The sequence below is a fragment of the Nansenia antarctica genome, assembly GCF_963989245.1.
Source record: "Nansenia antarctica genome assembly, chromosome: 1".
In the NCBI taxonomy this organism is placed as follows: Eukaryota; Metazoa; Chordata; class Actinopteri; order Argentiniformes; family Microstomatidae; genus Nansenia; species Nansenia antarctica.
Window position 1 is genome coordinate 48,503,091 of NC_137674.1, and position 27,964 is coordinate 48,531,054.

Consider the following 27,964-nt stretch of genomic DNA (forward strand, 5'->3'; position numbering starts at 1 on the left):
TCCACCCCCTCCCTCCCCCCCCGCCGAGAGAGAGAGAGAGAAATCATTCATTATCTTTGGATTGTTATGGTTCCCCCTCTCTCTCTCTCTCTCTCTCTCTCTCTCTCTCTCTCTCTCTCTCTCTCTCTCTCTCTCTCTCTCTCTCTCTCTCTCTCTCTCTCTCTCTCTCTCTCTCACACACACACACATACCACAAAGGCAGGCATGAGGCTGATAACTGTGTTGACGTGGTTCTCAAGGCCAAAACGTCCCTTCTCCGTTCCTCATCGGTCAGTTGTGTGGTTGAGATGGTAGACGAGGCCAGAGAGGTGTTTAGGGTTAGGGTTGTTCTCAGTCAGCATCTTCACTTGAGATATCGGTTTCCCCACGAGTGGAGCGATGAATCTTGGAATCTGAAGACTTGAGTCTGAAACAGTCTGCCCATTGTTTAAGAAGATTAACATCCACTAGTGTCGGGAATTTTGTCTTGATGCCATCCTGGCTTTCACCGTGATGGTTTTGACCCTTTTCCCATCTCAGGCAGATGAAATCAGCTCAGCTGTAGTCACTCAGGGAGTAAACTTTGGCTCTGTATGAATATCCAATTTCCGAGGTGAATGATATAAATGAAATGGAAGAACATCTCTGTCTTAACACAAGGTTGCTTACAGGGTAGTTGTCAAGACCGACCCCTTCCAACCCAGGAGGACAGATGGAGCGTGTTGGCTGGCTGTACGTTACCGTGGCAGGGTCTGAGGGATGTTGATCAGCTCTTTTGCAGAAGTCCTCGCGACGCAACGTCTCCAGAGCAAATATTAGTTTGACTCTCCCACCAGCCCTGAGGTTAGGGAGTAACAAATGCAACGCTCTCTAGTTGACACAGCAAACATTTAGCATTCCGAGTATTCTCCCGCACACACACACGCACACACCCACACACACACGCACACGTACACACACACACACACGCACACACACACACACACACACACAGGCACCAACACTCAAGGAGAAGTGGAACTGCTGATCCATACATTTAGCCCTGCTGCAATTCACGGCAGCATGTCTTGCTCAGGGCTGAGACGTATCTGCATCTGATTAGCTCCTCTGCCTTCTCTTGTCATGAATCACATGACACACTGATACACAGGCACTTTCAAGGACACTTCCTATTGGTGGGCGTGGCGGCGTCCCATCCCTCAACTCTATTAACATACACCTAGATCATCATCCCTCTTGCCTGCTCCCGGCTTATCTTTGCTGTTTGATACACACACACACACACACACACACACACACACACACACACACAGAGATGCACACACGGAGCAACCTCTGATTAATTCCGTTCCATTCCATCGATGTTCACTGACAAGGACCCCCACCTTCATGTTATTACCCTGACCTGTCAGGGGAGGAGTTTCTCTGCCCCCCATCCCTCATCGTGTCACCCGACACTCCACCCTCCCAGCATATTCATTGAGGATTATTTCTGAAAGGGGGGGACGTTTGAAATGAATGCAGCTTGTTTTATGGCATTCATTTGTTATCGGTGGCAAACGCAGGAATTCATGAATAGTCCCCACAGTCACGCGGGGTGGGGGAGGTGGTGTGTGTGTGGGGGGGGGGGGGCAGTGGTGCAATGTTCCACTGGCAATGTCGGGTACACAGGATCCAGCCTAAGGCAGCACGCACACACGCACGCACACACACACACACACACACACACACACAGGCACGCACGCACACATACATACAACAGTTTCTTAACCAACTTCCATTTTCCAAAGTGCTTGACTTGAAGAGGAATACTAACATGAGATTAGAACAGTGGGCTTTGCCTCCTCAATGAGACATGTTTATGCATTGAGAACAGCAGAGGTAGAAATCGAAGGACGGGCTCATTGTAATGCACACGCGTGTTTTGATACCATTCGTCATTCTCTTCTATGGATCCCAATGAGCCCCGTCCTACGATTTCTACCTCCATAAGTCTCTCACTCATTACTCGGAGTTGTAATGCATTCACGTGTCGTAGTTGGTTATTGAATATAAAAGGCAAAACAACGCGCAGCTGTTGACATTCAGTGGTTTCAGTTCCACAGCCAGCATGGAGAAACGTTACGGTCGATGATTAATTTATGCGGTAGACGGAGCAGGAGGCCCCCGCCTCTGTATGTTCCTGCCTCTGACCATTTACCCACCGCATAATGAATGAACCTGGAACGTTTTGTCTGAAAAACATTGGCGTTTATTTAGCTTGGAGTGAGTCACCAGCCGACTTTCCCCAATGTTGGGTTGGTTCAGAAGAACTGGACCTCAGGATTCAGGATCTGTGACGGTGGAGTAACATACAGTAAGCCAGACAGTTCCCTTTCATAAGGCGTTCTCACACGCAGCTGAAAGGTCTTCACATTACACAAGCACGCCTCTGCCCTATCACCACGTTGACCATAATATGTCACTTGATCTGCACCATAGACTTGATGACCCAACAACTTATTGGCATTTTATTAGTTCCTGCATATTTGGCTTCCATGTCAGCACTAGATTGATACATTGCTTCCTCACATAATAAAAGGGATTTACTGTACATTGCAGTGAGGGCATACGTTTTTCAGTATATATGGTCCTAGCGGGAATCAAACCTACAACCTAAGTGTTGTTAGCACCATGCTCTACCAACTGAGCCACAGAGGACTACCTCACATAATGTATACAAAATAGAGAGAGACCGACAGAGAGGGGGAGAGGGAGAGACAGACAGACAGACAGACCGAGAGAGAAACAGAGGGGGGGAGAGAGAGAGAAACAGACACACAGAGAGAGAGAGAGGTGAGAGAGAGAAAACAGCCTTAGAGGGAGTGTTCTAACAAGCGGCGGTGGCGAACACGATTGATATCATCAGACGTAATGAATTCAGACCTTATCTGATTCCACAGTGATGTCCCACCTGAGGAACGAGGACTCCCTATATCATTTTAAAAGGCCGTATTGATTTTGAAGTGCATGGATCTGCTGAGCCAGCGCCTCTGGAGTTAAGTCCATCAGTCTTACCAGAGGGATTTTTATCTAGCCTCGGGAGTTCAGCTTTTATGGGCACATCTGAGTCCAGCCATGCTTGGTACAGCAAGTTAGTGTTGAATTGAAGCAGGACTTCACTGCGGGTTGTGTTTTTAAGTGCTTGCGCTAATGGAAACGTTTTTTGACACCACCGGTGGTTTAAAAGACAAGAGGACTACAAAACACTAGGGATGCTCCGATTTATCGGCCACCGATTTAAATCGGCCGATTTCACTCCAAATGACTCGATCGGTGATCGGCAAAAATGGCCGATCGCAAAAACCTTTTTTTTTTTTTCTTTTTTTTTTTTTCTGTGGAAGACAGATAACTGAACAGAAAACATAGGAGGACGTAACAGTATGTAAACCATGAAGGCCACGTTTATGATGTCTTTTATACAGCCATATCGACTGACTTGGGCTTCAGGCCCTAACTGGGTGATAGGCCAGACTTTTACTATGCCATAAAAATGGGTCTGCGTTTGCTTGGTGCCTAATGGATCAAAACTTTTGTCTAAAAAGCCAAAAATATGTAGGCTATCCAGTCAGTAGGCCTACAGTTATGTATTAAAAAAAAAAATCGGTATCGGTATCGGTTGATCTTGAGGGAAAAAATCGGTGATCGGTATCGGCCCCAAAAATCCAGATCGGAGCATCCCTACAAAACACGTCTGCGTGGGGGATGCTCAGTGTCTATATGTCTGGTTTTGGCCCATTTAAACAACATGGAGGGAAGTTAAAAGGTGGAAGGGTTCATTAAACTGATCCATTACAAATACTTCCACTACCCATCACAAGTTCGCTGCATCCTCTTTCAGTTTGGGACGGAAAGCAGTGAAGGATTTCTCTTCCCGTAGAAATCTGCACTCTAGGCTAAATCTACTAGGAGTCTGCAACTATTTGTCTTGGTGCTAAACCTGCAGAGTGCTTACCCTTGGAGCCCGGCAGGGGTCCAAACTAATCTCTAAAGCCCTGATTTACGGTCTATCACCTTCCAACCCCCCTCCCTGAGGGAGAGAGAGAGAAGGGGAGAGGGGGAGAGAGGGAGAGAGGGAGAGAGGGAGACTAGAAGTAGAGTACTAATATATGGCATATATAAGACATGCCCCATGTGTTTGAACTGAGAGCGACATGTCCTCGATTGGACCTGGCCAAAGTGTCGGTGTCATGTCTGATAGCCGGGCCAGACCCCCTCTCAGCCGGGGCCAGACCCCCTCTCAGCCGGGGCCAGAGAACCCCTCTCAGCCGGGCCAGACCTTCTCTCAGCCGGGCCAGACCCCCTCTCAGCCGGGTCAGACCCCCTCTCAGCCGGGCCAGACCCCTCTCAGCCGGGCCAGAACCACTCTTAGCTGGGCCAGAAGAACCCCTCTCAGCTGGGCCAGACCCCCTCTCAGCCGGGCCAGAAGAACCCCTCTCAGCCGGGCCAGAACCACTCTCAGCCGGGCCAGAACCCCTCTCAGCCGGGTCAGAACCACTCTCAGCCGGGCCAGACCCCCTCTCAGCCGGGCCAGAACCACTCTTAGCTGGGCTAGAAGAACCCCTCTCAGCTGGGCCAGACCCCCTCTCAGCTGGGCCAGAAGAACCCCTCTCAGCCGGGCCAGACCCCCTCTCAGCCGGGCCAGACCCCCTCTCAGCCGGCCAGAACCACTCTCAGCCGGGCCAGAACCACTCTGGCCTGGGAATGAGACACTAGACACTGAGGGACTGGACGTGTCTCGTGCTGGTCGCATGTGTGGAAACCCCCAGGGTCTACTCAATTCAACACAGCCTTGTCTTGGAAGTGTGTGTGTGTGTGTGTGTGTGTGTGTGTATGATTGTTTGTCTGTGTGTATCTGTGTATGTCTCTGTGTGTGTGTCTGTGTGTGTGTGTGTGTGTGTCTGTGTGTGTGTGTTTGTCTGTGTGTTTCTTCTGGCTTGGCCCTGGAACAGTGGATCAGCGCTGATGCAAACAGACAGCTGTGGATGTCCAGGGCCTGAGTAATTGGACCTTGTGGGGAATCTCCAGCCCGTCCAGGAACAGAATACTATTGCATCACATTACTCATTGTTATTGGTTATCAGATAAAAAGGGATCGTACTGGCTGGAAATCGAGACTGGAATGAATGGCTTTTTGGATGAATGTTTTCCTAAGATCTTTGAGCGAGATTTTGTCAATAAGAGATGGCAAGCAGCTTGATGGTGTAGTCTGGTTCAGATGAAGGATCTTATTCAGAGAGAGGGAGGGCAGGAGGGAGGGAGAGATGAGGGAGGATAGAGATGTTGCCAGACAGCTAGAATGTCACAGGTGAAAGTTTCGTCTGGCCCAAAGTCTGAAGTCAGAGTTTTTCTGAAGTTCTTCTGTTTTTCTGAAGTCTTCTGAAGTTTTTCACTCAAATAAATATTTATCAAAAATATATACTTGACAAAAAAGTTTGCTGCTCCGCAGAGTTCAGCTGGACTAACTTCAGATTTCAAAGGGTTGGTCTATAGACCTAGTCTAAAAAAATAAAAATAAAAATCTTAAGGAAGTATTGCTTTATTGCTATCTTAGGGACGTGCACTGTAAGTTAACACAACCTAACATTTTGTGGAGCAATGAATCAGGCTTATTCGCAATTCAGTATGTCAATGTTAGTGTGTCTGTCCCAAAAAAATAAAATAAAAAAATAACTTACAATTATTATTTATGTATTTTATATTATTGTAGTTCTTTCGGTGCTCTTTTTTCCTGTCCGTTGTTCTCTTAACCTTTAAAGGCCTTACTTACAGAGTGATCAGCTTCTCGTGAGACTGATCCTAGCAGCTGCTCTCTGTCTGATTGAGGCGGCGTCGCCCAAGTGAGGACGAGCGGCGTGTAATTATGAACAGAACATCATCCTAATCAAGATGTGTTGGATGGATTAGATGCTAATCGTAAACATTTGTTAGTGTGAGAGCTACAGAACTGTTAAGGCTGTATGTCACTCTGAGTGTGCGTGCGTGTGCTTGTGTGTGTGTGTGTGTGTGTGTGTGTGTGTGTGTGCACGTGTGGGTGTGTGCACGTGTGGGTGTGTGCGTGCGTGCGTGTGCGTGAGAGTTATGTTTTGTAAAGGCCTCCTGTTGTTGATGTCTCGCCATCATATCTTGTGTGTGTGCGTGCGTGTGCGTGACAGTTATGTTTTGTAAAGGCCTCCTGTTGTTGACCTCTCGCCATCATATCTTGTGTAATTTCATGTGTGTGTGTGTGTGTGTGTGTGTGTGTGTGTGTGTGTGTGCGCGCGCGCGTGTGTGTGCATGTGCATGTGCGTGCATGTGCGTGTGTGTACAAGTGAAAGTGAGTGTGCAGATGTTTTCAGCGGCCATCTGTATATTGTCATGGTGTTCACATGAAGGTGGCCTCTCTACTATGTAGAGAATGTGGTTAGTAGCTGAGCACAAATCAGTGGAAGATCTTCCCCAGTGTATACAGTCACATCATCCATCACACCTCCCACCGTTCCCCCGCTCAGTCTGCAGTCCGATGTTTACTGTAGAAAGATCAATTGAATTCCGTCCTAGAGTAAGGTTATAACTTCCAGACTTTGCTTTCAAACCCTCGAAGCAACGACAAGCTACCGTAGTCGGTTTCCCCCCCCCCCCCCCCATATCAAACAATTGCTAGAAAACTTGCCGTCTGCCCCCTGACAAATACCGTCTGCGATATTGCTCGCCGTGGCTGTACTACCGAGAGATGAGATTGGCTGTTCTAAAGTTATACATCAGTGCCGGGAATGATTAACGATGTCCTGGCTTCAGATGTGGTGCTTCTGGACTGTCGTGTGCTGAAGAGGAGGGAGGACGTGATGAAGGGCGAGAGTTGTGATGTTGTGCTGTTGTTAACACTGCCTCCCCAGACCGCTGATGTCAGGGCTGTCACAAGCAGCGGGACATCGGGTTTACTTGTGTTTGAATTACTGTAGGTCGGTGTCATCATCGCACCATCATGACAGCCGATGACTCATTTTAATCAGCATAGCTTGTACACTTCTGCCACTTTTACAGTGCTCGACAGCACAGCAGAAAGTATTCAAAGTGCAACTATTTCATGGTAGGTATGGCGACCCCCTTTACATTGTGTTGCTCTGCTCTATACCTGTTTAGAAATGCATGTATTACTCTTTGTGACGCATGTTGTCATAACATGTAACATAATGTAACAACTAAAGCCTGGTACACACATAAAGATAATCTGGCCGATTTTGGCCCGATTTCCCCCCTTCCGACCAAGGACGGCAAACGCCCGATTATCGGATGGCTCCAAAGATTATCCTACAAGATTATCCTGTAGTGTGAGGTGTGTTAAGAGTAAATTTCTCCCAACAATCTGCTCTGAAAATGGTCAGGGCCGACGATCGTAAATACTAAACGTGTTCAATATTTACCATCAAAAGTCTTGTCTGTGGTCAAAACTGACAACTCCTGAGTCCGATTGTGACGTGGAATGGAATGTAGCCAATCAAGAAGCGAGCTGACTGACACGTCTTCTTCTTGTCGTTCTTCGGCACCTTATTTCCCCTGTAGCACATGGCAGCCTGCACTTTTTCGTGGAATGATCCTCAAACTAATTTCCTTGAATCCTCAAACTAATTTCCTCGGATTTACTGATCTGAAGTGGAATCCGCTCCCAGCCCCAGCTGCCCCTGTCCTGGAGAGTTCTGGAATGTTTTAGACTGTTCTATCTGACCTCATTTGTCCTGCTCCGTGACCCTTGACAACCGCGATGAAAGCTAAGATGGAGTTCATTCTCTATTGCTGGTCCGTGCCTACAACCCTCTCCTCTTAAGCGAGGCACGTGTTGATTCAAGAGAAATCACTCTTCGTCCTCTTCCTCCTTCTCGTCTTGGTCTCCCACCTCCCCCTCTCCTCCGTGCCAGGCTGCTGGGCAGTGATGAATGGCCAAGGATGGTTAAGGTGAAAGCTGAGAAAGATGAATGCTCGTTCCATTACTGGAAAACGCACCCCTGGACTCCACTTGAGTAGGGCAGGGCTGTGTGTGGGTGTGTGGTAAGTGGGTGTGTGGGTTATCAAGCAAGACAGAGGTTGAGTAGACTAGGGAAGGATAAGAAACTCCCCCTCTGGTCCTGGCCTCTGTCTCACCAGTGCTAATCTCTACTATAGAACTTCATCATTAAAGGATAGGACACACTTGGAAACACCTCGCATGTTTGAGGGAAAAAATACTTAAATGAAAAGAGGAATATGATTTACAATGGAAAGTCCTGTTTTTTCCATCAAGGGCACGCGTCTATATATAATCACTTCAGGCCTCTTTATATTACTTGCCATGTCATTTTGTAATTGCATTTCCCTGGCTGTGGGATAAACTGTCCCTGAGTCTAGGACCTGAGCTGTCAACGGAGGGTCCTGCACCAGCCTGGCTGTAGATACCGGGGACCGCACCACGCCTCCACTTAAGACTTTTTAAGTGCTCTACTTGTCAGGAAGTCAGGTTCCTGCACTACTTTTGTCTCTGCGGCCAAGTGCATGTCTATTCAGGTCAGTTAGGTCTAGACATGGCGGAGCAGAATGAACAAGGTCTGTGTGTAGAGAGTGTGTGCCCCTTGACCTTGGGTCACACCGTCTGAATAATGTACTCAAGCACAGCGAGGAATCCTTTGTCATTAACATAAGCGCAGTGTGCAGTACCAATATTTAGCTAAAGTTAACCAGGCAAAAACCCAGGAGCAGACCCAGACCTGATGTTTGCAATTATAGTCAATAGCCTTATATATAGCCTTATTCCTGGATTCCTGTTCTCCGTGCATGGGGTTTGAATTGCATTCCATGGAAGAGTGTGAAGCCTGCGAACAATGGCCTTAGTACCATTGCCTGATGAACATACTGTAGGGCTGTACGGCTGGGTAGGTGTGAACAACTGAAGGCATGTTATGCAGATTTAGATTGCTTTACTAGCATTTAGGTGAATAGGGAGAACAGGATGATAACTAGTCCATTAGGTCCACCACGTGGCCCCCTTTTTCTTAAAAAAAAAAATAAACTCCTTATGGTGTACTCCTTATGGTGATGAAGACAACCGTACCTGCCTACATGTAATTACCATCGCCATGCCCTAGTCTTACCAGCACTTCAGCGTTATAGGAAGCATTACGCATGTCTTCCCCACGGTCAAGGATCCCATGACCAGCATCACATGACCAGGATCACATGACCAGCTCTTGACCAGGGTCACATGACCAGCTCTTGACCAGGGTCACATGACCAGGTCTTGACCAGGGTCACATGACCAGCTCTTGCAGATGGATGAAGTTTCCTTCACCGGCCGCCCACATAATCTCCACTCTTCCGACGGAGGGATCGAAGCAGAGCGAAGGATGACCTCTCTCTGCCAGCCAAACAACCACAACGACCCAACACTCCTCTCTCTTCTCTCCTCTTTGCTCCTGTCGTTACCAATCACCGGCCAATTAGGCTAGCTTGTGTTTCTCTCTCTATTTCCCTTGGGCCTACCCAGGGTCCTGCTTTTAGATGCAGACGACACAGCCCAAAACATGGAGGGAGTGCTAAACCAGGAGGGAGCCGGAGGGAGGTGGCCCTAATGGCCTTGGTGTGGTCTGTCTGGCGTCTGTGTCGTCTAATTGATTAGCCCCCACGCTAATCTCTAACGGAAAGAGACTGCATAAAGTGCTCATTAGCTGTAATGTGATCCAGTGTGTGATCTGAGGTTGGCTTTAGTTAGGGGTTCCTTACCGAGTGAAGGATGGTCCCACTTAGGCAGTGCTGTGTTTTCCCCAAGCCCAGGCTGTGAGGGGCTGTGAGGGGCTGTTGGGTGGTGTTGACAGATTTGTGTTGAGGCGGTTCATGTTCATGAAGTCAGTGGGAAGCCTCTATGTGTAATAACCCACCAGCAGCTCTACTGTAAGCTTAAGCTTCACTTCTTTCCGAGGGCAGGCAGTAGTAGATAAGAGTACTGTCCCTGACAGGGAAGGATTAAATGGATGGATCTCACAATGCAGATTGTGTTTTTCGGGCCCTACACGCACATTTAGATATTTGGTAAACAAACGAAACGACTTCTAACTGCCACATGATTATTATGCTCATTAATTTAGTTAGGGATATATTTTTAGCTCATCTATTTATATATCGGTATTCATACGCAATTTGTTTGTTGTGATTTATTTATAGTGGAAAGCTTAGCCCTATATTATACATTTAATTTATATTCATTTTACACTTGACTTAAATGCGTCTTTACTTATTCCGTTAGACATTTAAATGGGAAAACGTACATTTACAGATGCTTTCTCCTGACTTTCGATAAGGTGAAGTCAAAGTCGATGAGGTCAAGTCGAGTTTTGGCCTCTGCTGCGTAGGCTTCAAAATCGTTTCTGGCCGTGTCTAGGAATTGTACAACTGAATTGTACAGAATAGGAATGGTGCATGTAACGTCAGGGCTAAAATCACCTGGCTCTGCCGTCGAGTCTTCGGGTTCCGCAGCGGAGGGTCTTGCAGTTGCAGCTGGTAATTGAGGCTGGCTTGTGGGCTTTGAAGGGCCAGAGAGAAACTTGTGTGATTTTTTTCTGCGTGCACGCGCGCTCAAAACAACGACCTAATTTCAACCAAAACTAGAGGGAGGATGGCAAAAAAATTAAAAATATATATAAACTTGTGACTGACAGTCACATACACACACACAAAGATCATCAGCTATAATATAATACGAAGTAGGCCTACATAAGAGCACAAAAGCGGCTAACGTTACTCATACTCTTTACTGTAGTGCCGAGAGACGGGAGTCGTAGGCGGCGTATCAAATGACAAAACTAAACGTTTAATGAAGGACATGAACGATTGTCAACAACACACTCAAGCAGTAAATAGAACTGAATAAACAACACCTAGCTCCTTTGCTCCTGCCAGCCATGCAGTTTCGGATCGCTCATAGCCACTGCTAGCTTCAGCAATGTTTGAAGTGTCTGGGACATCTTTTTTCTTGAAAAATCCATCCATCTGTCGCTGTTTTCGTTTAATTTTTCGAAGTTATTTAACGTGATATCTTATTTGTGCACCTAGCTAGCTAGATCAGCTTTTTGTATCTTTTAGATGGTTCACATTTAGACCAATCAGGAGTAGCCCTTGTGTCACGTCGTCAACTGAATGTTTAATGTCATTAATCTGATTTTGGATCAGCGGTTAGAGAGAGATGGGCGTGGATTTAGGTGCACTTTTAGTCAACATCCATTATAGCGCTGATCTAGGATCAGATATATTTTAATCAGCTAAAATGTTCAGAGGTGGATATGATTATTTATTTTTTTAGGAGAAATCGTGCACTTAGTGGACTGAATCAATTAGTGGCGGAGGAAATTCATTCGTGGTGGCCCGCCACCAATAAATGCATATAGAGGAAACACTGGTTGTGTATGTTTTAAAACAAAAATCAACCTAGGCATGTGCCTAGAATGCCTATGCCAAGATCCGGCCCCGGTCACTGACACTGTCATAGACCGTGGGGAGTGCTGAGAGATGTCCTCTGTGCTTGACTGTGGTCACCTGCTACCTCATATGAATGGCACTCAAATGCATATTCCATGTCATTTCCTAATTACTATTCAACAACATTTTGTAGTGTGAATCCTCCTTTAATCAATGCAGCATCTTTCTAACCTGTCCCGTCAGCCAGTTCAACTGGATGACCATTTGTCCTCCAGGGGCGACGGGGGCACTGACTGATATAATCTTTTAAACCTGACAGGCGGTTCATCCTGTCCTGCCCTTGCTGCATCATTTACAGAACACAACAATAATAGTTATTGATTGTCTATCTCTGTATGCTCATGGGCAGGGACATCTCACAGGGCTGCACAGAAAGCCTGTATGCTAAACTAGCACTAGTGGTGACACTGTGTCATTTTAACCCATAGGTATAGGCTACAGTATGTGTCACTTGTTGCACTTAATATGCCAAACAATGATTAGCCATCATCTTACTTTGTAAGAACTCAATTCACCCAATTATCTCTTGCCTTGATTTGCAATCCCTGGTCAGTGAATGATTGATTTTAGAACTTCTCCCAATTATAGCACCACTCTCCCAATTCATCCTGCTGTGTCATGCCCACTGCCCCGCCACGGTCTTCCCCTGCTTAGCTAATAGCAACAATCCAGATCATCCACAGCCCAGCCAGCCACTGAGTGACGCTAATTGTGTTAATGAAGGTCACCCCGGGGAAACAGCTGGAATCCGTCTCTATGCCCACAACACACCCTGCAGGAGAGAGCAGGGCCTGCTGCGTGTCTCCCTAGGAACACAAAAAACACCATATGCTCCCCCCCCACGACCCCCTAACACCTCTTCCAGCACTGCCGCTGTGAAGCACCAGTCAAATGGCTTCTGAGGCTTTAAGAGAAAGCGAGAGGAGACTCAGCGAGAGAAGACTCAGCCCTGTGGTACTCCACGGCTCTGACAGAAGGCGAGATTACAAGGGTTTTGTGTCTTCTGTTTTGTCAACATCATTAATGTGCCGCAAGTACTTACAGCCCATGAACACACGTTATTCACCTCTAAATAGATAGCCTTGTTCTTTTTTTTCTGTACTTTCCTGAGTCATCTACAGTCAAACAAGGAGCCTATTCTTGCGCTCTGCTATGAGAACAATCCCTGTCTCAGAGCGCCCGTGCAGAGGTGTATCTGGGGCTGTTATGAAACTGCAGGACACACCAGCTCTGTTTTGAGTGGAGGTACAGTGGTGGTGGTGGGGGTGTACTGGAATGTCCCCCCCCTCCCCCTCCCACCATCACCGCCACCACCACCGGGACCATCAGCCCCACCCACACTGTGTGTTGCATTCAAGCAGCCCTGCTCCCATCTACTGCCCTGAGAGCCCACTGCATGGTGGGTGCAGGATTGTATACCCATCAGCCCCATTAACAATGTAAATCTAATGTAAATGTAATATTAATGTAAATCTAATGTAAATGTTAACATGATACTGTTGAATAGTCTAGGCCTATATCAAACAATTTGAACTATTCTAGATAATACACCATGTATCATGCTGTACTGCTACTATGTGTATGCTTCTAACAGTATTTCTATAACAAGAATAAGTAGCCCAATCATCAGTGTCTGCCACATTGATGATCCCTTTTTTGATTCAATGTTCAACTTGAGTCAAATCCAATGAATCCTCAAGTATTAAAGCTGAACAGCAGATGGCTGGGTGTTCATGGCTGACACACGTCCTGGCGATGAGAGAGAGAGGGGAGGTAAAGGTCAGACAGGATGAGGGTTGGCATCTGGGCATCTCTCTCTCTCCAGGCGGCTCCGTCTCTGACTAGGGCCTGGTGACAGCAGTCTGCAGGACGTCGGGCGTTGACAGGCGGGGGGGGGGTTCCTCTCCCGATCCCTGTGTTTGTTCCGCTGTGGTATTTCCCCACTAAGGGCATGGCCTCGCAGGCCTCTGTGTAGCAGCACACAGCAGTGGTACTTTCCTCTGATTCGTTTGTCGAAGGTGAATAATGTCAACTGGAAGACGAAATGAGTGCCTTTTTAGATAATTTTCTCGGCAAATTGAATTGTCTCTCTCTTCAACTCGCTGGTAGAAACTGTCATTTCTATTTGTCGTAGAGTACATGTGATTTACAGTAGCCTGTCTACTCAAGATGAGGAATTTATATTCTCATCTGTGAGGTTCCGTTCCAATCCCAGGAAGATCCCCCCCCCCTCACACACACACACACACACACCCTCTGTTCCTATCATACAGTAAATGGAACATCACTCACTGGAAAGCCATTCGGAAACTCATCTAGAGGGGAAAGACATTTAACTTTTCCCTCTCTTCAATGATCCTGCCCGTCAAGGGAGCCATCCGACCTCCGTTCCAAGGGCAGAGTGAGAGAGAGACCCATCAGGGGCGTATTAGCTATCGCTGCTCTGTCTGCTCTTGGGCTACCCCCGCTGGCTCTCTCTCCCAAATCATTACCCTGTAACTCCATCTGATCCAAAGGAGCTGGGCTGAGATGGATTGAGCCGAGCAGAGCTAAAGGGGATGTCTGATTTAAGGAATAGGGCCCGAGTCGGCTGAGTAGATTGCTGTATTGTGTGTGTTTCTGCGTCTGCAAGTTCCCGCATGTGTGATTGTCATGCTGTCAGCGAGTATCTTTGTCTGTGTGTGACATTCCGGCTGAACATGTACCGTATAGAGGTGCGTGTTGAATGTTCTGTTTGTTGCTTTTCTCTGACCTTGGTGGTGATGAGTTACTTCTTGAATGCCTGTAGTTTTTTTTTCAACCCACTGGTGTGTTGGGTGTGTGATGTGTTGACGGTGAGAGAGAGATGGCTCACACAGACATGGCGGGCCCGAGGAGGGACTATAGCGAAGGATAAATACCCCATGAGTGAGGTGGCATGTCTAATTGGATACTTGAAAGGAGTATTGATTTCATTTTGGGTTTGTCAGCGTTTGCATGAGTGAGCTTTGCCGATATTTCAGTGCTCCTGGGCGATTCCTGTCAGAAGCCCTCAGGTTCTCCACGGTCCCCCCCCCCCCCAGCTCTCCTCTCTCCTTACATCCAACCTAGCTACTTATATAGCTCTTTTCCCTGACAGTTGCCCACTCAAAGAAACATGAAAAGCTATTCGATGATTAACGTTAAATAACAATGAAAACATGCAGCTAATAGAACATAGCTAACAGAAGCTTATCTAGTAGGACACCTCCCTCGGAATTTACAAGGTTTTTAAGTTTTAGTGGTAGCTAGCCACCAGTGCCCTGCTTACGTTCATTCATCAGGCAGGTTTGCTGTGACAGTGGTCATAAAGTGAGAGGAGACTGGTCTGGGTTGTGACAGAGAGCTGCGTGTCACAACCGCTCCCTGGCTTTATATATCGCTTCACAATGTGTTCCACATAAAATCCTATTTGAATATACTGCTTGTTTATGAATACATGTCATCCCTCCCTCACTGTGTCACAATCACGGACCCCGTCGGTAATGAGAAACATGAATTATTCACCTGTTCCTCATAGACCAGCCCCCAACCAGATGTTCCTAGGGAGGAGTGGAAGGATGGATGGCTGGAGAGGGACAGTTAATGGAAGATGCCCTTTCAATCTTTTATGGGGTGGCCATGTTGCTTAGAAGACAGCAAACCAAGATGCATTACTTTAATGGCATTAGAGCTAACATTTGGCCTATTGGTCGGTCCGCCTATGGAACCTCCAATATAGTTTTCTGTGGTTGATTTGATTCGATCTGTGAAAGATTCTAGGATGGATTCCACTGTTGTATTATGATACAATATTGCCTCATCTATTTTAGTGCTTGTCATTCGATGTATTAACTAGATGCCATTTTGAATTAGTCTCTAGGAAGCAGAGAGGGAGCTGACTTTGATAATGGAGATGATAGAGGAATCCGTGAAGGATTCTGAAATGACTTCCCCAGGGCTCCTGCTATAGTTAGCTTTATCGCTGGTGTAGGGGAACCAATCAGAGATGTTGTGATTCCAAATGCTCTGAACAACTCCTGGGCTCCATTCTGGTCACTTAAGTACATGTGAAGCAGCCTGTTCTGCACAGTGGCACATTCAGAGGCATGCTTGTCCTTTTTGCTTAAGCCTTTTCAACGTAATTGTATAACATAACCTTGATGTTGTGGTTTAGACTGCAAACAGAAGGAGGTTCTCACTGGGGTGTCTTGGCTGGGTGTGACTGGTGAGGAAGGACTGGAAGGAAGACGGAAGGGATGGCTGCTGTTCCCTTTGAAGAGAGACTGCATTCATCGTTCAGTCGGTCGGAAGGGAAGAATAGTCAAAGGTGGGATAGTTCGAGGTGTCATGCTGTTAGTTTTTTTTTTACATGGAGGACGGGTGACATTTCAACATACTTATACCTAATCAGACATGAGTAATATGGTGATGTATGGATGCAAGATGGCACCTGATTAATAATCAAAATATAACCCCATATAGGAAGGCTGTCTGATAGCCACCTGTGAGGCCTTTCTTGAAAGGGCAATCTGGGGTTGATGCATTCAATTTGTATATATAACCTATAAATGCCTCATGAGCTTAATTAACCTGTCTTACCACATCAGAACTCATGATATAAGCAGGGGTGCACATAACTTTTTGGGGCCAGTGCTCAGAGGAGCACCTAGGGATGCTGCTTGGTGCTCCCCGAGCTCGCGAGTCACGACCCGTCCCATGGGATGGATAAAAAAGGGATACATGGATAACTTATATTAGCAAAACGACATTTATTCATAAATAAAGATGAACGAACTAATTATTGTGTGCAAAACAAAAGAAACAAATGCAAAATCAAATGACTGCTCTTTAAGCATGAAAGTCTGTCAGACTCCTTTAAACACAATGAAATCAACTGACATCTCTTTAAGCACTAACTGAATGTCTGTTCTTTAAACACAATGAAATCAACTGACATCTCTTTAAGCACTGCTCTGTTCTGTAAACACTGAAATCAACTTTTCAACAAAAAGTTACAGCCTAAGCATTTATTTATGCTACAAGCTTAATCATCATCATCACTGCTCTCTTGACTGCTGTTATTACTGTCCTCAATTTCAACCATGGTAGAGGATGTTGTAGGCTATCACTTTAAATAGCTCATTATTTTGATTGTGCAACAAAGTCTTTTTTTTTTTCTTCTAATAGAATTCCCAACCATATTCCCTGGGTCAGGGGTCTAGGTGCGATAATGAAGCTGTAAAACAAACGTCTGAACGTTTGAAAGCTTCAGAGAAAAGAAACGTGAAGTCCCTTGGTGTTGTTTTTCCTTTTAGCAACGAGTCGTTCGGGACAGAATTTTCACGTGTCGGCGTGATAACCGTGATAACCGTGCGATACGCGATACGCGGAATGAAACTACGAGTTGCGATACTTTCCGAATGTTTTCGTGAGGGGAGTCGCCGTGGTCGTCGTCGGTCGACTGTTGTGATGGATTACTCGTCGGGCCTTCGGCTGAGGGGACGGCAAATAGTTACTTAGTGGGGCTTCAGTGATGCAGCAGTCAGCAGTTGGATTTTGAGGAAGTAAATTCCTCTCCCAGCGCTTCCAGCTGTTGGTGCGCAAGAGCGCGTTCATGCGGCTGATCTGCCGCGCAGAATGCATTTTGGCGACGCATGCGCACTGGCGCACCAGTTATGTGCACCCCTGGATATAAGCTTGTTTTACCCCATTGTTTATAATTGTAAACAAACACGGTATAGCTTTAAAACATGGTTCAAGCTATCATGTTGAGCTCGTGGATGGCCAGTCCTTGCATCTATACCTCTATCTATAAATATTGAGAGTGGTTACATTTCTCCATCCCTCAGCTGTATACCAACACAAGTGGGGAAGGTAGCTGCTTTGTTGTGGTTTGAATCCCAGAATGCCCCTAACGGTAGTTTCCGGTGTCAAACTGTGCTTGTAGATGTACAACAAGTTAAAGGTTGACCCAACCGTATCGAGTTCTCCAACATCAATCACAACGTCATATATGTTTTGTTTTTCTGTATGTTGTATTATCCCATCAGAGATGTGTACCTGTGACTCTGTAATCCTGAGAGAGTCTGTCAGTCGAGGGTCCTTATCCTGTCTGTACCAGGAAGTGGTGCCGTGACCCGCATAACAATGCCCGCTTACTGAGCATCGAGATGGATTAGAGGAGGATTAGAGTCTGGGAGGCCTCCCCATTCACACTCTACAGGAGCCGTGACTGTACTGCAGAACAGCCGAACAGCCGAACAGAAAACTTTTACCCCCTCAGACAAAAGTCAGGTAATCCTGGCACCCACAACGGGTACAGATTGCTTCTCTTTAGTAAGGTGAGACTTGATATCTCCAGACTTCATAACAGTTGAGACCTTCGTAGCATACTAATGGAAGGAGATTGTTCTGCCTGTGTTGTTTGAAAATACGTTTTCCTCTGTTATTTTACTTAGATGTCTTTTTTGAATTTACGTGCAGTATCACAAAGCAATCTTGGCAATTGGATCCAGGTTGTATTCCCTCAGAAATAAGCGGTGTCTCTGAGCAACAATGGCCTTGAAAGCTCTGTATTCCAGGAAGTTTGGAGTCTTTTGATTTTATCTCATCTCCTCCAGAATTGGATAAACCTGTTTAAACTTTATCTACAACAGAGCAGATGGTCAAGGACAAATGATAGCAGTTGATGCGAATCAAATTGGCCTGAATGGAAATACTATAGTTTTGACTGTCCGATGATTCTGGAACCAAAACCCACCTGTGCCTGGCCTCTTGTCTGCCAACATCTGTACTGGGACATCTGGGACATGTACTGCATGTGTGTAGACTTGTAGGTGTATGTGTGCATGTCTGTAAGTGTTCATGTGTTTGTGTGCAAACATTCAATGTTGAAGTTCATTTTCAATGACTCAGCTTCGTCTTTTGTTTGATGCACCTTGTGCTTGAGAGAGATTATGTCTCCAAAACAGTCTTGTTGACCCCCCCCCTCTCCTCTCTATGGCTGACTGACCTCCCCCCCCCTCTCTCTCCTCTCTATGGCTGACTGCAGTCTGAAATTGAGCAGTCTCACCCTCCTCTATGCATACAGATGGAGAATTCACTTTTTCATATCCCTGACCTGAACTTATTTTAAAGGCCGGACTAGTTCAGGCCACCGACCCTCTCTGTCTCACAGCCCTATCTCCCTCTGACAGACTGTCTACCACAGATGGGAACTTAGATTGACAGGGGGAGTCTAGGTATGGCTGCTTTGCCTTTTAAATAGTGGCAGTCTAATGGATCTTTCTTACATGTCTATCAAACTTGAGAAGAAGTTTAGGTCCATAACAAGGTCCAAGGTCACGAGAAGATAGCATGTAACCGCTATTAGCTTAGTCATTATTGCCACCGTCCTCCCACTCTTCAGTATAGAAAAGTATAACTGCCTACCTTTCTGATTTTAGGCTTACCTGACTCTACAAACTCTACAAACTTTCTCCTGTGCTCTCCAGTGAGTCCTGTCAGACAAGGAACATTAAACCTGAATGCCTCTGCAATCTGTCTTGTCAAAGGAAATTGCTTTTTTCTTGTTTTGCAGAAATAATATACACTCACTGAGCACTATAATAGGTACACCTTCTCATTCATTCAGGTGGTGTAATGGTGTCCGGGATGTTATCTTGGCACACATTGGGCCTGTTAATACCAATCAATCATCACTTGAATGCCACAACCTATTTGACTATTGTTGCTGCCCATATGCATTCCTTCATCGCTGCAATAATATACCCATCTTCTAATGGCTACTTCCAGAATGATAATGCTCCATGTCACAAGCAAAGGTCTGCTCAAACTGGTTTCATGAACATGACAATGAGTTCAAGGTTCTTCAGTGGCCTTCCCTGTCACCGGATCTGAATCTTATAGAACTTGAAAGTGCAACTGAAGAATCTGCAGGAATTGCAATCTTGTCATCATGGACCAGAATCTCAAAGGAATGTTCAATCAACGGCACGAAGAATTGAGGCTGTTTTGAGAGCAAAGGGGCCCTTCCCAGTATTAACATAGTGTTCCTAATGAAGTGCTCAGTGAGTGTACGTGACAATTTATTAGAACAATACTCTGCTCTCCTCATCTGTGCACCTTTTATCTTTTCCTCCAGATTTCGGTTGCATTTTTTAAATGTCTGCAGTCTCTCTCTCTCTCTCTCTCTCTCTCTCTCTCTCTCTCTCTCTCTCTCTCTCTCTCTCTCTCTCTCTCTCTCTCTCTCTCTCTCTCTCAGATATGTGTGTTTGGTGAGCGCACACAGACTCCCAGACACTTCATATCTCATTAACCACTGATCAGTGTTATCGAACCTGACAACAGGAATCACAATCACTATTCCTATTATAGTCTACAGCTATAGTCTCTGTGCATAGACAATGTGTGTGTGTGCACGCACAATGCATACAGACTATCTTGTTATATTAAGACATCCCACAGCCTCTGCTGAGAGTCTCCCCCAATTGCCATTCACATGGCTGACACACATGATTTTTCAAGCCCTCTAAATCTCTTTAATGTGCCGTCTATGGCTCTCAGTTCTAATCGGATGTGCTCCAGAAGTGACTGGAGGCAAAAGAAGGCGAAAGTGGTTAAAAGAAAAAGCTTATTTAGGTTTAACGCTCGTTACCACAGAAAGCCGGATAAAAGGGCAGAAATGACCTTGAGAATTTCCACATGGTGTTCTAGAAGTATTGTTAGTGGACAAGAGGATTAGAGGAAACCTCCAGCAGCAAAGTGATCACACACTTTAATTTACTGAGTTATGACTGCTTAACTCCCATAACTTATTTATAAACAGCCTTTTGTAGAGTATCGATTTACTCCCACTACAACAACGACTACGTTTTAACTTCCCATACGACTGTAGTGAACGCAGGCTAATTGGGGTTGTGTTTGAAGGTAATGAGGTAATAATAATAACAATAATAACTTTATTTGTATAGCACTTAACATCAAAGTGCTTTACAATAGGCAAGCAGCAATTTAAAACAATCTAAAACAACTATTTCAATAATAAAATAAAAAAAACACAATTTCGAAGCACAAATACAATAAGTAAGTAAGTAAGTAAAGCTTTATTTATATAGCGCCTTTCGTACATGAAATGCAACTCAAAACGCTTTTTTTTTTTACAATAGGTTAAACAATTTAAAAACAATTTAAAAACAACTATTTCAACTAAAAACACACAACTTCGCAACACACATAATAGGTAAAAACAACAATTCAAAACAATTTAAAAACAACTATTTCAATTTAAAAACACACATTATTACAACAGCACAAATACACAGCCTATGACATGTAGACAACAGAAAACAGGTGGGTCTTTAACTTATTTTTTAACACTTTCACTGATTCTGCCTGTCTGATATCCAGTGGAAGACGGTTCCAGAGAGTTGGTGCACGGAAGGAGAACGCACGCTCACTGATTGTCTTTTTTCTAACTCTAGGAATAGGTGATACAAAATACAGCAGAAACCCAGCTAAAATACCTGAAAGCTAACTCATCTCTGTCTGTCTGTCTGCCTGTCTCTTTCTGCCTGTCTATTGCTCTCTCTATTTTTAACTTTTAATTATTTTCTTTTCAACTTCTCTTCAGTGTCCTCTTTCAAAGGGTTTCATACCTGTCCTCCCAGACGGAGGTTGATCTAATGAAATATTGAAACTGAGAATTCCTTTTATCTCTACACCTTCTTTCCTGATCTTCATGTAGCCCTTATTTGAATAACAAAGGGAATGTCAGTTGGGAGATGAAAAGGCAATTTTGGTCAGCTCTCCTCAGTTCATCCTCAGTTCCTGGATCCCACTGTTGTCCTCCTTTGCAGAGGCGCTTTTCATTTCAAATACTCTGTGGATATGATTAGAGATTAAACAGACACATAACCATAAAAATAAACTAATTTGAATTGAAAGTTATCCTTTTCATTTAGAAGTGATGTGCGCAGTTAACTCCTGTAAGACTTGAACGTGCTCCAACTCTGTGGGCACATGCTGTACAGAAGCTTTTCACACTAAAGACTCTATCATTGTCTTCAGCATCATAAAGCTGTCACTGTTGCAGAGAAAGCACTTTATTATGGTCGGAGGACAAATGAAACAGTGTTTCTCCACCATCGCACGCGGATGGATGGTGTCTGCATTGTACAGTGTGAAAGATTTATATGCTCTACCATTGCATTGAAGCAAGCAGGCCTTCCACTCTATAGCCGTGATGTACCATGCGGTACCTCCTCTACTCAACCAGCGGTGCCTTACCATGGCAGAGCCTCCACACTCTATACACCCCGCGCCCACACACCCCGGCCCACACACTGCAGGCCTTGTGTGTCAGCCCGTGAATGAACTGTGGTGGGGATTGTTATGGGCTATTGTGGACGGTCTCGCCAACGCTGGAGTTTGTTACAGTGACAGGCTTTCTCCCAGGGTAACAGTGCGTGTGTCGTCGTCGTCGTCTTTGTCCCCCCTCCCCCCGAATAGAAATGGTATCAAAATAGACCACTAATAATAGGCCTGGCTCCAGACTGAGAACACTGTTAAAGATGTTCTCCCACAGGACTAATAACCAGGTTTGTACACAGAAACCTGACTCACTCCAGTCCCTTTAAGACTATTCCCTTTTTTCCCCCTTATTCTCCGGGCTTGGTGTCATGGGCTGTGTGGGGGGGGAGAAAAAAGCTTGAAGTTTTAAAGGACATGACGTAGCCGTGACTTGTTATTATGTTGTCACTCACAGACATACTGTAAGAGTACTGTACGGTCTCTGTCGGTGTTACCTGGAGGTTACTGGACAAGTACAGAAATAGCGTGATCTCTGGTTTTTACTCACCTCCTCGTGAAGGTCCAACACCAAGCTTCCAGATGGCCTCGACAGAATGTGAAAAGTCATCCACTTAGCCCTAAAACGCCCCCCCCCCCAAAAAAAAACGTACTCTCTTCTCTCTATACCATTCATCTGAGCCTGTTATCCCAACACATGCCAACAAGCTTCAGTGTTAACACCAGGACAGCCGCGCCATGTTCACCTACTCTTAGCGCGCCCTCGAGGGTCAAAATGTCACCATAGTCTTTAGAATGGGAAGCTGTTACTGACACACAAAGATCACTAGATGGCGCCTCTTAAATTAGCCTGCCTCCTACACAGAAAAATAGCTTTATACTAGCTTATCCTGATTGGTGGTTTTGAAAATGTCACAAGTGGTAGAACGCACATATCTAGGAAAAGTAATGAAAGGAGGGTTCTTTTTACTCAGTTGGTCAACTGACCCAACCTGTGGCTCATAGTGGCCCCCAGCCTGTAAAATGACAGAGAGAAAGTGACGCAGACACAGATTGAACATGGACCAAGAAGAACGTTTTCAAGCTCCGTACATCATTTGGCATGCAGGTCCTTTAACCACCTGGATCCTCCGGAGGATCCCCTGGGGCGGTGGGGTGGTTATCTGTGGTTCTAGTGGAGGTTGACCTCGGCTCACTGGAGTGGAGCCCCTCTCCTGCTTAATATGTGCATGGACAGCCCGGTCCTTTGAGTACATCCCTCCCCAACTACGGCTGCTCACCGAGACAGGCCTTCAGCCGAGTGTGAAGTTTGTGTGTGTGTGTGCACTTCTCCTTCTCTCTCTGCTTGGGGCTCAGTAAGTCGACCATTAACAGAGTTCCACAGTGCGGGCGCTAACGAACGCAGGGGAACATAATATACTGAACTGTAGAGGGGAGCTGCTTTTCCTGAGCCGACCTGCAGGCTTTTTTCATGTGTAAACAACTTGAATTCCTGTGTCCTTAAATGAACTGGCCCCAGCCCCCGCTGAGCAGGTGCCTTCTGTGAGTTGATGAGAGAGCGAGAGAGAGAGCGAGAGCGAGAGAGAGAGAGAGAGAGAGAGAGAGAGAGAGAGAGAGAGAGAGAGAGAGAGAGAGAGAGAGAGAGAGAGAGAGAGAGAGAGAGAGAGAGAGAGAGAGAGAGAGAGAGAGAGAGAGAGAGAGAGAGAGAGAGAGAGAGAGAGAGAGAGAGAGAGAGAGAGAGAGAGACTAACTAGGGCAAATCAAAGAACACTTTCATCTTTCCCTGAGCCTGACAGACGCTTTATTTTGCCCCATCACATTTGTGTTTCTAGGGTGAACCAATTCTGAGGCTCCCAGTTCACACCCAAGGCCTAGAATGTGAGACTGAGGTCTAAAGCTGCCTCCGATCCTGGCAAGAGGGAAAATCATGTTGTTCCACAGCAATTACTGACTGTTTGTTTGTGTGTGGACTGGCAGATCTTTGGAGGGCCTCACCAGGGGGAGAGTGTGTGTTTGTTGTGTTTTGTTCATGTGTGTGTGTTTCCCCCCCTTAGGACTGGTACTTTATGCGTAATGAAAAATCCTCTACCCCCTAATGGACTCAGTGCATCACTAATACGTTGCTTTGTGTGATGTTTGATCGTCGGTTACGAGAGCCAATTGTCATCGCGATGCCGTGGCGAGAGTTGTTGCAGGGATGGAGGTCTTTGATCACGGTGGTTGTTGTCCGAGCAGTGTTATGTAATAGTCGCCGCAGGCCCAGTCTTGGTCTCGTGACCCATTTGGGTCAACCGTCCAATAAGCCTCCACGTTCAATGAGCCTAACCCTAACCCGTTGTGTCCCAATCTTAGTTTGGTTTGGAATAGATTGCCTCAGATTGTATTTCATGGCTTTCATAGTGCTCTATTCATTTGAATCCTATTAATATTGTACTTTTCAAATATACCTCAATACCTGTCTCTTTTTACACTCTCTATTCCTCTCTATTGATCAGATATTCCAAACCGCAAACATGCACACTTCTCACACCATTATGTATACCTCTTGACAGCGATTGTTTTCGCTAGCCTTATTCGTCTTGCCCATGTTGCTATGTTAACAACCACAACCATGATAATGTTTCTGTTAGGGTTAGCCTAGTCTGGGAAAGTCCCGTTTGTGTGCGTCTGGAACAGGAGTTTTCCCGTGAGCGCAGGGGCCCAGACAGCCAAGCACAACAAGGCCCTGATCCTCAGGAGGAAATGAAACTGTGTCACCATCAGAGTGTGTGAGAGGACGGGGACCTCAACGTGGTCTTCCGTTTACATCCACCCCACACGGAAATGTCTTTGTCTGCGTCTCAGTCGTAAGAACAAAAGATTTGGATCATTTTCTCGGTCACTTTCTAACCCGTTGCTTTCACCCGAATGGTTTCAGAAGTGAAAACAGGATTAGGAAGAGTTAGGAGATGTGAAGAGGAGGTTACTTTACATTGTCAAGACCCATCGAGTTGGGGTCAGTGTTGGGTCAACAGGACTCTACTTGAGTGACTCCTTTCTGAAAGTTATCCAAGATCCATGTTGATGTTCATCCAGATTTACTGTGTTTATCATAGATGAATATCTAAAATATTATTAAAATCCTTGCTTATCTCAAACTTATATTATCTCCTGGAAAACCAAGAGTTTTTTTTTTCATAATAAACCTGATGCTGGACGATAGTCTCCGCCTGGGAGGTACTGCACACATAACAACCTTTCTCCCTACTTCTGCTTTGTTGACTCAGACAATAGAGCCAAGGTCTCTGATGACGTTCAGTAATTACTTGATACTCGAGACACAAACTCAGAGGAGGTAAGAGTCAACAGCAGCATATTCAATTAATTAGAGCGGCTCAGAGGTGTCTGTCTGCCAGTTCAATTGAGACCTCAATGTGGTGTGTTGAAAGTGCAGCAGAATAATAATAATGAAAATAATAATAATAATCATAATAATCATAATAACCTTTGTTTGTATAGCACTTTTTTCCTCTGAATGTTGCAGCTCAAAGTGCTTTAATATAGCCTTGGGAGTTCACCGCCAGACGCATTCTGAGGTGTGGAGATGAAGCCATTCATATTCAGAGAAATAGTGAAACAAAGCACGCATTTTAATAAACATGTGCTAGGCTAGTGTTTTTAACTTCTGCAGCGGATAATTTCAGATGCTCACCTCTCAGTTTCATTCTGTTTCTAAGTGTTACATAACTGTTATTCCCACCCTGGCATTGATCTGACTGTTTTCAAAGCGAGCTCGCCAGCCACAAAGCCTGTGATTTGCCGCAGAACTGCAGGATATGCAAATGAGGTTCTCTATCACTCAGGGTTGCTCATTAGCATCTATCAACACTGTTTTCCCGCCATGACTTAGTTCTCTCTGTATGTTGTCATTTAGAGTGTCACATGTCGTCAGACCTCTGTACGCTCCTAAGGACTGACTCACGTGATCCTCTCCACTATATATGCATCCAGGACATCCAGGATTCAATAGAGCCCTTACTTTCAGCTCCATGTAGGCTATTTCTGCCTATTACATTTTTTTTCCCTTTCTTTTAAGCGATTGTCTTTGATCTGCAGGCAGCTCACACTTTTCATTTAGCTCAGGGCACCGGTGCCAGAGGTGGTGTGTGTGTGTGTGTGTGTGTGTGTGTGTGGGACTACAGCAGCAGTATTGTTATCGCCTCAGTGAAGACGAGTCTGGTCTCCCTGCTCTCTCCCATTCTATGATTGAATCTTTTCTTTAAGTCGTCGTCGTCGTCGTACCCCGCTACCCCGCCCCCCCATCCTCCAACCACAACACTTATTAAGTAGAAGTAGTGCGAGGAGAACCACTTTGCTGTTTAATCAGTTTGGGGAGAATTGCTGTGCAGTCAAGTAAGGGGCAATCTGGGATTTGTACTTTATTATTATTATTTTTTTCCTTTTAAATGACTTCAGTTAGTTCAGTGCAGGTCCAGCAGTATCACCGGTAACGGAGAAACAAAAGCATCTCAGTGCGCAGGACAGGTGGGAAACGGCACTCTTCCAACGTCCGACCTAGCCCCTGACCGTCACACCCAGAGACCAAAGGCCGGTCCTCTACCTCCACCGCTCGCTACAGCTGTATAAATGGATATATACAACATATCCAAACATCCCTTCTCACCAGGAAACCCGCTATCACAATAAATGGCCTGATGTAACATTGAGCCCTACCTATATTATCTAAAAGATAACAGGAGATGGGTTCGGTCCACCGGATTCCGAAGGGGGAAAATACCTAAAAAACCAAAGCAGAGGTAGAAAGCGATAACAACCACCCAGATGGTACTGTTATTGGAAAATGGAAAGCCGAGCGGAGCAGAACAGGAACCCGAAGAGAGGTGACCTAAGCGGGTCTGTCCTATCCAAGATGACACAACGGCAGATGGAGTGAGAGAGAGAGAGAGAGAGAGAGAGAGAGAGAGAGAGAGCAGGAAACGGGGGCAGCCGAACTCCAGAGCCTGGGAAAACAACACAGGAGCACGTTGGACATGGAGAAGAGCGTCTTCGTCTCCATACAGCCTGCGCACACACACGCACTGCAGCGGCTCGGACGCACACACACACACACACACACACACACACACACACACACACACACACACACACACACACACACGCCAGAACTCTGAACGGAGATGACCTGTCAACACGGAGCTTTTGATCTCTCTGGGTAGAGTCAACATTACGGAATGCTGGGAGAGGTGAGGGAGTTGGGGGCCAGCCCAGGACATGGTGATGATGTCATGGGGCAGGAAGTGGGGTTGCTGCAATGGATAGCTGGCCTCGGGCAATAGCGCTGGCTAGAACACGGGTTCCTGTTTCCCTGCTACTACACATGATCTGATTTATAGGCTTCCCACACCCCCTTCACCTCTCTGAGAGGGAATTATCCAACCCGAGGCGGTAGCGCTTTTTGATATCCACTTAGGTTTAGTCGATGGAGGACTGGAGGCAATACATCATTTTTAGAAAGAAAAATTATGTTGCTTTTCTGTTGTTTTGAGTTTGTGTCCGGCCAAGTGTAAAAGGACCCCGGCAATCCATAACCCCAGACTGTCAGAGACCAATGAAGTCCAATGAGACCAATGAGAACTTTTCTCTTCTCTTGATGCCATGCTACATCATGCAGTACAACATTGTAAAGTAGAAACACAGAGGGAAACCTTCGCTAGGAGTGCTGTACAAGTGGGATTAGTGTACATGTTTAGAATGGATAACAAGATCATGTCAAACCCCTGGTCATTGAGTTGGCCTTCTCATGATTAGGCTGTGTTTGTCTCTCTCTCTCTCTCTCTCTCTCTCTCTCTCTCTCTCTCTCTCTCTCTCTCTCTCTCTCTCTCTCTCTCTCTCTCTGTCTCTGTCTCTGTCTCTGTCTGTCTCTTTATCGTTCTCTTTCTCTCAGGAAACGGTATCCGAAGCTTCTGTTGCTTTTGGCACCAGCAGTGAGATGAGTCTGTGGTTAATAGAGTGGCGTGTTGCCGCTGAACACAGCTGCTTCCAGTATGGAGGAGGCTTGTCACTTTCGCTGCTTGCGTTATCGACGTTTCTGATGTTCAAAACTACCCACATTCCTGCGGTTCCGAATGACCATCATTTCAGGAACATTTGGAGTCCAGAT

General features: G+C 45.8%; 1 protein-coding gene across 1 annotated transcript in view; it reads left to right on the plus strand.

The window, feature by feature from the left end:
• Positions 1-27,964, plus strand: part of stxbp6 (syntaxin binding protein 6 (amisyn)) — a gene marked incomplete at its 5' end in the record, with an annotated part of 122,789 nt that overhangs the window by 74,532 nt on the left and 20,293 nt on the right. The window lies entirely within an intron of this gene.